The 12,420-nt window shown below is 45.8% G+C and overlaps 1 protein-coding gene across 2 annotated transcripts in view; it reads left to right on the top strand.

Annotated features, from left to right (window-relative positions):
* The first annotated feature begins 203 nt into the window (after positions 1-203).
* Positions 204-12,420, top strand: part of LOC142663686 (uncharacterized) — a 42,632-nt gene continuing 30,415 nt past the window's right edge. For both annotated transcript variants that reach the window (XM_075842448.1, XM_075842449.1), the window contains exon 1: positions 204-281. The gene's annotated coding sequence lies outside the window, so the exon portion shown is untranslated. The remainder of the gene's footprint in view (positions 282-12,420) is intronic.

Consider the following 12,420-nt stretch of genomic DNA (forward strand, 5'->3'; position numbering starts at 1 on the left):
ATAAAAAAATTATAAAACATTTATTTTATGTGTCACAATATTCTAAGTCATAACTTTTATATTTTTCCCATTAGGAGAGCTGTGTAGACAAGACACTCCCCCACAGCTTGACTCCTCCCACACGTGACTGTTCACATCATCATGACATCATCACCAGGTCCTTTAGCTCCCTACCCCACACATAGATACAATACGAACTCCTCCCACACGTGACTGATCACATGATCTCAGGTCCTGTAGAAACTAGGATCCGGCATGTCTGTGGAGTAGCCCGGCAGCAGGTAATGGCCGCTGCTCTTTACAATGGGGTGCTGGGCAGTGATATAGTGGATGTGTGACGTCACCCGTTATCGTGTAGTACTGTACCGGCCTCACAAATTACCCAGAGTTCCCTAGTCCTAACAGCCGGGGAACATTCAGGACGTTACCAGTGTCACCGTCCTGCCAGCAGAGGGCAGCAGCGATCTATTGCAGGAAAATCATTCTCAGCCTTGCTCAGCAACAGTGTCCACAGCAGCAGCAGCCTTTAGTTCCTAAAAATATTATTTATGCTGTGACTTTTCTACCCACTCTTCATTAACGGCCCGTGAGGTATAAAACATGGAGATTCTGCCATGATAACGGTGTTGGAGGCTTGTGAGTGTGCCCCGTTAGCCCGACTTACGCCTCATTCACACGACAGGGTCCGAGTGTTGGACGATAAAATTGGCCGTTTTTCCTGGCCGGTTTGCATCCGTTTTGCATCCGTTCCGATTCCTTTCCGGACCGTGTTGCCGTCCTTAACTGCCGATTTTGACCCGTTTTGCATCCGTTTTTTTCCCTGTCCGTTTTAAAATCGAATGAATTTCATATAAATTTGTTGCCACACACAGCCCTCTGTAGATAATTCCACACAGCCCCCTGCAGGTAATGCCACCCAGCCCTCTGCAGGTAATGCCACCCAGCCCCTTGTAGGTAATGCCACCAAGTTCCCTGTAGGTGATGCCACACAGCCCCCTGTAGGTTGAACCCACCCCCGCCCCCCACATTCCAGGAGAAGTCACTGACTTCAATGTCCATATATGGACAGTGTAGTCACTGACTTCTCCTGGAGAGGAATTCCCTGCCACAGGTCGGGAATTCCGCTTCATAAGTGAGTGAGGTCATTGTGTCCATATATGGACAGTGTAGTCACTCACTTCTCCTGTAGCGGAATCCCCGGCCATAGAGTCGGGGATTCCGCTGCAGAAGTGAGTGACTTCGCTGTGTCCATATATAGACCGTGTAGTCACTCACTTCTCCTGTAGCGGAATCCCCAATCCCCAATCCGATTCCGACTCCTACAGGGAGCAAAAAAAGATCCTCCTCCTCCTCGCATGCACTCTGCACTGTGAGGAGGAGGAGAGAGAGAGCGCGCGCGAGCGACGGAATACATGGCCGTCACTCGGGACACATTCCGGTGATGGCCATGTATTACCCGGCCCCATAGACTTCTATGGGAGCCGGGCGGCCGGGTAAATGGCCGAAAATAGGGCATGTCCCATTTTTTGACGGCCAGGTTTCCCGGGCTGTCAAAAAAATCGGTCGTGTGAATAGCCCCATTAGGGGTCTATTGTTCCTAATGCAGCCGGGTGCCGGCCGATTTATGAACGGCCGTCACCCGGCCGGGAAACCCTGTCGTGTGAATAAGGGCTTAGTTGTTGCTGGCTTTGGCTACCTTATAAAGTGACTACTGCATCATCCAGCACGGCCGCTATACAATGACTGGAGCCATCTGCTTGACTCCTTCATGACTTCCGAACCTGGAGGCAGCTGATCGGTGCAGGGTCTGGGTGTTGGACCCCCACCGATCATATACTAATGACCTATTTTGTGGACATCAGTATGAAAAACAGTCCTCAACATGGACAGCCCCTTTAAGGGTAGGAATACACTAGGCGGATACGCACTGCGCCTACACAGCGTGTCCATCCTGGAGCCTGCAGGGAATACCGTCCAAAAATCCGCACCAAATTGTGGTTGTTTTTCGGAAATCCCGCAGCAATAAAAAAAATGTTTTACTTACCCCGGCCGTAGTCATGGCGATGCGTCTCTCTCCTCTGAGCGTAGTCCCTGTGACCGCTGCCGCCTTTGATGAAACGTTATCCCAGGAGCCCGGGCTGCGCTCAGAGGAGAGGATCGCTAGGACTATGGCCGGGTAAGTACCAACTTTTTTTTTTGTTCATTTCAAATAAAAATATATTTTTTTTTCATTTGCGATCCTTGCGGCGGAATTGCAATGTTTTCGCCCCAAAAGTCACAACACATGGCTCCATTGAATTTGATGGGGAAAAAACCACAATAGAAAACCAGCGATTCCGCAGCTTAAATTGACTTAAAAAAACCGCATCACAGGTCAATTTATGAACGTTTTTGTCTTCCGATTTTTTTTACATTTTTTTTTTCGTGGCGTGGGCATGAGGTTTACTAAATCTCATCCCTTGCTACTGTAAATGCTGCGGAATTTACACACACAATTCCGTTGCGGGAATTCCGCAGCGTTTACGCTACTTGGGAACCCGGCCTAAACAAGCTGCGGAAATGAAGAGCTTTACTGAAATCTTATAAACAAAGGAGCCGTTCCCTCCCGGTCTCCTCCACCTTCCTCTGGTATCCGCATTGTGCACTGCAAGACATCACTTCTGAAATCGGAAATTTAGGGAAAGGGGCGGGGCTTAGTGTCTATTAACCCCTCAGTGACCAGCCCATTTTAGGCCCTAATGACCAAGCTATTTTATTTGTTTTTCTATAGTCTCATTCAAAGAGCTTTAACTTTTTTATTTTTTCGTCTACTTAGCTGTATGAGGACTTGTTTTTTGCGGGATTAGTTGTACTTTTTAATAGCACCATTTTTGGGTACATATCATTTTTTTTATTGACTTTTTTTGGGGGGATTATAAAAACCCCCTGAAATTCCGCCATTGTTCTATGCGTTTTTAAATTGACGCCGTTCACTGTGCGACGTAAATAACATGTTACCTTTATTCTATGGGTCGGTACGATTACGGCGATACCACATATGTGGAGGTTTTTTATGTTTTACGACTTTTGCACAATAAAAACACTTTTGAACTAAAATTATTTGTTTTTGCATCGTCGCTTTCCAAGAGCCGTAATTTTTTTATTTTTCCATCAATGTAGTGATTTTTTGGGCTTGTTTTCTGCGGGACGAGGAGTAGTTTTGATTGGTACTGTTTTGGGGTGCATGGGACTTATTGATTCACTATTATTATGACTTTTTTTGGGGGGCGATGGAAAAAAATTGCAATTTCGCCATTGTTTTTTGCGTGTTTTTTTACGGTGTTCGTCTTGCGGTTTAAATTACATATTCACTTTATTAATGGAGTCATTACGGTCGCGGCGACACCATATATGTGTACTTTTATTTATTTTTTACTAAATAAAACCACTTTTTATGGCAAAAAATTGTTTTATTTATTTTTTTACTGTAACTTTTATTATTAATCTTTATTTCAGATTTATTATTTATTTCACTAGTCCCACTAGGAGACTTTACTGTGCGATCTTCAGATCGCTGCTATAATGCTTTGGTATACTTCGTATACCAGAGCATTATTGCCTGTCAGTGTAAATCTGACAGGCAATCTGTTAGGACGTGCCTCTGACAGGCATATGTCCAGGGCGGACCTGGGGGCTTTTATCAAGCCCCCGGCTGCCATGACAACCCATCGGAGACCCGCGATTGCATTTGCGGGCCGCCGATGGGTGACAGAGGGAGCTCACTCCCTCTGTAAACAAAGTTAAATGCTGCGGTCGCTATTGACGGCGGCATTTAACAGGTTAAACGGCAGCGATCGAAGTAAACTTCGATCACGGGCGTTGAAGCAGGAGCTCAGCTGTCATCAGACAGCAGAGCCCCGGCTCCTGCCTGCACGGGAGACCCGTGCAGGACTTAGACTAGGCTGACGTGAAAAGGCGTCAGCCTAGCCTAAGGCCCCTTAGTGACGAACATGAAAAGGCGTATTGGTGGTCACTAAGGGGTTAACTATAATGCAGCCGTAAAGTGCTGACGGACCTCAATCAGTGCGGCTGCAAGGTAAGAATTTCCCCATTGAATGGGTCACTTTTCGCATCCATGTTGTTTTTCTTTGTGTTGTGTAATAAGGCAACTTTGGTTATGTCTTTTTTTTTTTTTTTTAATCACTGATTCATTTCTTTAGGGATATAATAGGTAGCGATATCAACTGTATTTAATTCAAACACAATCTGCCCGTCTGATAAACAATGCAGAGTGTAATACTTTTCCTTTTCTAGCGCTATCAGCACTTACATTGCCACTCTTACCCCTGTGAGTTGGTGGTGATCCGAGTTACTATAACAAGACGAGCCTATTTTTATTATTAATTGATCCAGATACTAGTACCTATAGACGATAATGTTTTTATTTTTTTTGTGTTTTTAACAATAGATGTTTTGTAATGTTTTATAATAATTTTAATTTATTTTTATGGTTATTTATAGTACTGTTGCAGTCTGGACTTGGGCTCTCTTAACATCTTAAAACATTATAGTGGTTTTTCCGCTCGCGGGAAATGAAACGCCTCCGCCTCCCATTGAAATCAATGGGAGGCATTTTCGGCTGTTTTTTGGTGCGGTTTCCGCAGAAAAAAACTGGTAAAAAAAACCACAGTGTGAACTCCCCCTTAGAACCCTGAATGGAAAACCTGCCGCAGTATGGAGGAATATTTACAGCAGAGCTCGGCAGATTTATTATTTAAAAACATTTTTTCTTTAGAACCTTTAAGAGGTTAAACGACCAGGAACAGCGTGATCACTGTTCCTCGCCGTTAGTCCCGGGTGTCAGCTAACACCCGCAGCGTATGTAGCCCGCTCCATACATGTTATACGTCATGGTGCGCAAAGGGGTTAAGGGTGTCGTTTTTAAAACGGTGTCACTTCTTGCGGGTTTCAACTGTACTGGTACCTCAGGGGCTTCTGCATACATGACTTCGCACTAGAAAATCACCAGTAGGCCAAATGGTGGTCCTTTCCTTCTGAGCCCTCCCATGGGCCCAAACAGCAGTTTATCACCACAAATGGGGTATTGCGGCACTCAGGACAAATTGGGCAACAAAATTGAGTATTTTATTTCTTGTGAAAATAAGAATTTTTGAGCTAAAATGACATATTATTGGAAAATATATATTTTTTTTTAATTCCCAGCCCAATTCAAATAAGTTCTGTGAAGAAACTATGGGGTCTAAATGGTCACATTACCCATAAATGAATTCCTTGAGGGGTGTAGTTTCCAAAATGGGGTCACTTCTGGTGGGTTTCCATTGCTTTGATACCTCTGGGGCTCTGCAAATGCGACATGGCACCCGAAAACCAATCCAGCAAAATCTGCACTCCAAAGAACACACAGCGCTCCTTCCCTTCTGAGGCCTCCCATGGGCCCAAACGGCAGTTTATTGCCACAAATGGGGTATTGCCGCACTCAGGAGAAATTGGGCAACAAAATTGAGTATTTTGTTCCCTGTGAAAATAAGAAATTTTGATCACAAATGACATTTTATTGGAAAAAATGAATTTTTTTTCATTTCACAGCCCTATTCAAATACGTGCTGTGAAAAAACTGTGCAGTCAAAATGAACAACCATAAATGAATTCCTTGAGGGGTGTAGTTTCCAAAATGGGGTCACTATTGGGGGATTCCTACTGAATACACCTCAACACCTCTTCAAACCTGGCATGCTGCCTAAAATATATTCTAAGAAAAAAGAGGCCTCAAAATGCACTAGGTGCTTCTTTTCTTCTAGGGCTTGTGTTTTATTCCACGAGCGCAGTAGAGCCACATGTGGGACATTTCTAAATACTGCAGAATCTGGACAATACATATTTAGTAGTGTTTCTCTGGTAAAACCTTCTGTGTTACAGAAAAAAAAATGAATAAAATTGAAATTCAGCAAGAAAAATGAAATTTGCAAATTTCACCACCACTTTGCTTTAACCCCTTCCCGCTCCTTGACGTACTATTACGTCATGGCAGCTCTATCGTTCGCGCTCCATGCCGTAATAGTACGTCTTGCAGTTAGAACAGCGGTGCGCGCGCCCGGCGCGTTCATGCGCTGTGATAGCTGCTGTTTCTGACAGCAGGCTATCACGGCATAATGGGACGGGACCATTTACTATGGTCCCGCCTCGCCGATCGCCGCTATTGGCTAGTCAGTGAGTAACTAGCCAATAGCAGCGATCGGTCTCATTCAGCACAGCAGTGCTCGAGCCCGGCGTTCCTGAGCTGTGATAGCTGCTGTTTCTGACAGCATGCTATCACAGCATAATGGGCCGGGACCATTTACTATGGTCCCGCCTCGCCGATCGCCGCTATTGGCTAGTCAGTGAGTAACTAGCCAATAGCAGCGATCATTCTCGTCACTTCCTCTCTCTGACCTCACATCCTGCTGCAACCGCCCTGAACGCCCTGTTGGAGTTAGCGAGGCGTTGAGATCGGTTGTGAGCAGAGAGTCAGAGAGAAAAGAAGTGAAAAAAAGTGAAAAAAAGTTTCTAAAACAACGTTTTTTTTGCTTCCCACCACCCCATCCACTACCCACTCCTGTTCCCTTCCTCTTTGAGTTCTACCCACGTTTTTTGGTCAGTGATCTCCTATCACTGACCACTTTTCAGTCTTCAGGACCACATTTCTTGGTCCCTGGGGATTTTTTTTTCATTTTTTTCTATATAAAACATAAAACAAAAAAAAAAATATAAAAAGAAAAAAAAGAAACAAAAAAAAATAGTTAGTTTAGCCAATTTTGAAAATTTAACTGGTTAGTTTAGTATTAGCCCCTTCCCGCTCCTTGACGTACTATTACGTCATGGCAGCTCTATCGTTCGCGCTCCATGCCGTAATAGTACGTCTTGCAGTTAGAACAGCGGTGCGCGCGCCCGGCGCGTTCATGCGCTGTGATAGCTGCTGTTTCTGACAGCAGGCTATCACGGCATAATGGGACGGGACCATTTACTATGGTCCCGCCTCGCCGATCGCCGCTATTGGCTAGTCAGTGAGTAACTAGCCAATAGCAGCGATCGGTCTCATTCAGCACAGCAGTGCTCGAGCCCGGCGTTCCTGAGCTGTGATAGCTGCTGTTTCTGACAGCATGCTATCACAGCATAATGGGCCGGGACCATTTACTATGGTCCCGCCTCGCCGATCGCCGCTATTGGCTAGTCAGTGAGTAACTAGCCAATAGCAGCGATCATTCTCGTCACTTCCTCTCTCTGACCTCACATCCTGCTGCAACCGCCCTGAACGCCCTGTTGGAGTTAGCGAGGCGTTGAGATCGGTTGTGAGCAGAGAGTCAGAGAGAAAAGAAGTGAAAAAAAGTGAAAAAAAGTTTCTAAAACAACGTTTTTTTTGCTTCCCACCACCCCATCCACTACCCACTCCTGTTCCCTTCCTCTTTGAGTTCTACCCACGTTTTTTGGTCAGTGATCTCCTATCACTGACCACTTTTCAGTCTTCAGGACCACATTTCTTGGTCCCTGGGGATTTTTTTTTCATTTTTTTCTATATAAAACATAAAACAAAAAAAAAAATATAAAAAGAAAAAAAAGAAACAAAAAAAAATAGTTAGTTTAGCCAATTTTGAAAATTTAACTGGTTAGTTTAGTATTAGCCCCTTCCCGCTCCTTGACGTACTATTACGTCATGGCAGCTCTATCGTTCGCGCTCCATGCCGTAATAGTACGTCTTGCAGTTAGAACAGCGGTGCGCGCGCCCGGCGCGTTCATGCGCTGTGATAGCTGCTGTTTCTGACAGCAGGCTATCACGGCATAATGGGACGGGACCATTTACTATGGTCCCGCCTCGCCGATCGCCGCTATTGGCTAGTCAGTGAGTAACTAGCCAATAGCAGCGATCGGTCTCATTCAGCACAGCAGTGCTCGAGCCCGGCGTTCCTGAGCTGTGATAGCTGCTGTTTCTGACAGCATGCTATCACAGCATAATGGGCCGGGACCATTTACTATGGTCCCGCCTCGCCGATCGCCGCTATTGGCTAGTCAGTGAGTAACTAGCCAATAGCAGCGATCGGTCTCATTCAGCACAGCAGTGCTCGAGCCCGGCGTTCCTGAGCTGTGATAGCTGCTGTTTCTGACAGCATGCTATCACAGCATAATGGGCCGGGACCATTTACTATGGTCCCGCCTCGCCGATCGCCGCTATTGGCTAGTCAGTGAGTAACTAGCCAATAGCAGCGATCATTCTCGTCACTTCCTCTCTCTGACCTCACATCCTGCTGCAACCGCCCTGAACGCCCTGTTGGAGTTAGCGAGGCGTTGAGATCGGTTGTGAGCAGAGAGTCAGAGAGAAAAGAAGTGAAAAAAAGTGAAAAAAAGTTTCTAAAACAACGTTTTTTTTGCTTCCCACCACCCCATCCACTACCCACTCCTGTTCCCTTCCTCTTTGAGTTCTACCCACGTTTTTTGGTCAGTGATCTCCTATCACTGACCACTTTTCAGTCTTCAGGACCACATTTCTTGGTCCCTGGGGATTTTTTTTTCATTTTTTTCTATATAAAACATAAAACAAAAAAAAAAATATAAAAAGAAAAAAAAGAAACAAAAAAAAATAGTTAGTTTAGCCAATTTTGAAAATTTAACTGGTTAGTTTAGTATTAGGGTTAGTTAGTGTCAGGGAACCGTCAAAAAGCGTAGTTAGGTATAGTGTCAGGGAATTTAGCGTCAGGAATCGGTCACCGTAGATAGGCTTAGCGTTAGGGATCCATCACCGTAGTTAGGTTTAGCGTCAGGGAAGCTCGGAATAATTAGATAGGTTTAGTGTCAGGCACCCGTCACCGTAGTTAGGTTTAGTGTCAGGGAAGCTTGACATAATCTAGATAGGTTTAGTGTCAGGGAATCGTCGCCGTAGTTAGGTTTAGCGTTAGGGAAGTCCACATAAAATTTAGTTAGGTTTAGTGTTAGGAACCCTCGCCCTAGTTAGCTTTAGTGTCAGGGAAGTCCACTTGCTCTCTAAAAACAAAACACACATTTGTGCTAGTTGTGCTATCCTATTGCTCCCAGTTAGGGATTTATTTTTTTGCAGTATATAAATTTTGTCTTCGCACAACAAGCATGTCCCAACGGACATTTACTGCTGAAGAGGCGTATGCATTTCTGGCCTCCGACACAGACTCGTCGGATGGCGATACAGTATTTTATTTGTCTACCTCCTCATCCAGCGATGAAGAGGAGGGACCCCCTAGGAGACGCCCCAGGACCACCACCATAGTAGAAATCCCTGAGAGAAGTGACCCCACAACAAGTGATACCCCTGAGCGAAGTGACCCCATTTGGACACCCACACCAGACCATTATGAACCCCAAATCCCTGAGTACACGGGCAGCCCAGGCATCAAATTTAACACGGCAGGGTTCAGTGAGATGGACTTTTTCAAGTTCTTCTTCACTGATAACTTTATAGAGCTAATGGTCACCCAGACTAATTTATATGCCCAACAGTATATCACCAAGAACCCCAACTCATTTTATGCCCAATCCCAGAGGTGGACTCCTGTAAACGCAGCAGAGTTGGGCAAGTTCTGGGGACTGCTCTTGAACATGGGGCTTCTAAAAAAGCCATCCATTAGGACCTACTGGAGCACGGACATCCTATACCACACCCCGATGTACCGTATGGCCATGTCCAGGATGCGTTATGAGGCAATACTTCGCTTCCTACATTATGCCGATAATGAGCAGTGCCCACCCCGAGATGACCCCAGTTTTGACCGTTTATATAAACTGAGACCCCTATTAGACCATTTCAGTGCCCGGTTTGCCCAAGCATACACCCCCGAGAAGTGTATTTCCATTGATGAGTCCCTGGTACATTTTAAAGGGAGGCTTCAATTCCGCCAATACCTGCCAAGTAAGAGGGCAAGGTATGGCGTGAAGTTGTATAAGCTGTGCGAGAGTGCATCAGGGTATACATATAAATTCAGGATATATGAAGGGAAGGACAGCAGTATTCAGCCCCCAGAATGCCCCCCCTTACTGGGAATTAACGCAAAAATTGTGTGGGATTTGGTGCACCCACTGCTGGACCAGGGTTACCACCTCTACCTGGATAATTTTTATACCAGCGTCCCGCTCTTCAAGTGCCTCGCTTCCAGAAGGACTGCGGCATGCGGCACTGCTAGAAAAAATCTTAGAGGCCTCCCTAAAACACTGCTTGGGCAAACACTCAGAAGGGGTGAGAGCAGGGCACATTCTAGTAGCAACATATTGTGTGTCAAGTACAAGGACAAGAGAGATGTCCTTGTATTGACAACAATACATGGCCACACCAGTACCCATGTACCTGTACGAGGTACCAGTACAGAGACCCCCAAACCAGATTGCATCCTGGACTACAATAGGTACATGGGAGGGGTGGACTTGTCAGATCAAGTCCTGAAGCCCTACAGCGCTACGCGGAAATCGAGGGTGTGGTATAAGAAGCTGGCCGTGCACATCATACAGATGGCATTGTACAATGCGTACGTGCTACGTCGATGTGCAGGCCAGAGGGGAACTTTCCTGGAATTTCAAGAGGTGGTTATAAAGAACCTAATTTTTGGCGACCAGGAAGGAGGGGCACCCAGTACTTCTGGAAGCGAGGCCACACGCATCGTACCAGGGCAACACTTTCCAGGAGAAGTTCCCCAAACTGGCAAGAAGGGAAAAAGTCAAAAGAGGTGCAAAGTGTGCTATAAGAGGGGGATAAGGAAGGACACAACATACCAATGCGACACGTGTCCCGAAAAACCAGGGCTCTGTATGAAAGATTGTTTTAAAATTTACCATACATCCATTGATTTTTAATTTACCCTGATGCACTCCGCACAGCTTATCCCCCTCATCTTTCCCTTCTGAGCCCTGTCGTGTGCCCAGGCAGCTAATAACAGCCACATGTAGGGTATTGCCGTACCCGGGAGAACCCACATTACAATTTATGGGGTGTATGTCTCCAGTGGCACATGCTGGGCACAATATATCAGACACTGAAATGGCATATATGCATAGGAAATTGCAAATCTCACTTTGCACCATCTGCTGCGCATTACCTTTTACACAATAACTGTGGGGTCAAAATGCTCACTACACCACTAGATGAATGTCTTAAGGGGTGTAGTTTTTAAAATGGGGTCACTTCTCGGGGGTTTCAACTGTACTGGTACCTCAGGGGTTCTGCCTACATGACTTAGCACCAGAAAAGCTCCAGTAGGCTAAATGGTGGTCCTTCCCTTCTGAGCCCTGTCGTGTGCCCAGGCAGCTAATAACAGCCACATGTAGGGTATTGCCGTACCCGGGAGAACCCACATTACAATTTATGGGGTGTATGTCTCCAGTGGCACATGCTGGGCACAATATATCAGACACTGAAATGGCATATATGCATAGGAAATTGCAAATCTCACTTTGCACCATCTGCTGCGCATTACCTTTTACACAATAACTGTGGGGTCAAAATGCTCACTACACCACTAGATGAATGTCTTAAGGGGTGTAGTTTTTAAAATGGGGTCACTTCTCGGGGGTTTCAACTGTACTGGTACCTCAGGGGTTCTGCCTACATGACTTAGCACCAGAAAAGCTCCAGTAGGCTAAATGGTGGTCCTTCCCTTCTGAGCCCTGTCGTGTGCCCAGGCAGCTAATAACAGCCACATGTAGGGTATTGCCGTACCCGGGAGAACCCACATTACAATTTATGGGGTGTATGTCTCCAGTGGCACATGCTGGGCACAATATATCAGACACTGAAATGGCATATATGCATAGGAAATTGCAAATCTCACTTTGCACCATCTGCTGCGCATTACCTTTTACACAATAACTGTGGGGTCAAAATGCTCACTACACCACTAGATGAATGTCTTAAGGGGTGTAGTTTTTAAAATGGGGTCACTTCTCGGGGGTTTCAACTGTACTGGTACCTCAGGGGTTCTGCCTACATGACTTAGCACCAGAAAAGCTCCAGTAGGCTAAATGGTGGTCCTTCCCTTCTGAGCCCTGTCGTGTGCCCAGGCAGCTAATAACAGCCACATGTAGGGTATTGCCGTACCCGGGAGAACCCACATTACAATTTATGGGGTGTATGTCTCCAGTGGCACATGCTGGGCACAATATATCAGACACTGAAATGGCATATATGCATAGGAAATTGCAAATCTCACTTTGCACCATCTGCTGCGCATTACCTTTTACACAATAACTGTGGGGTCAAAATGCTCACTACACCACTAGATGAATGTCTTAAGGGGTGTAGTTTTTAAAATGGGGTCACTTCTCGGGGGTTTCAACTGTACTGGTACCTCAGGGGTTCTGCCTACATGACTTAGCACCAGAAAAGCTCCAGTAGGCTAAATGGTGGTCCTTCCCTTCTGAGCCCTGTCGTGTGCC

This window comes from Rhinoderma darwinii, chromosome 11 (assembly GCF_050947455.1).
Source record: "Rhinoderma darwinii isolate aRhiDar2 chromosome 11, aRhiDar2.hap1, whole genome shotgun sequence".
Classification (NCBI taxonomy): Eukaryota; Metazoa; Chordata; class Amphibia; order Anura; family Rhinodermatidae; genus Rhinoderma; species Rhinoderma darwinii.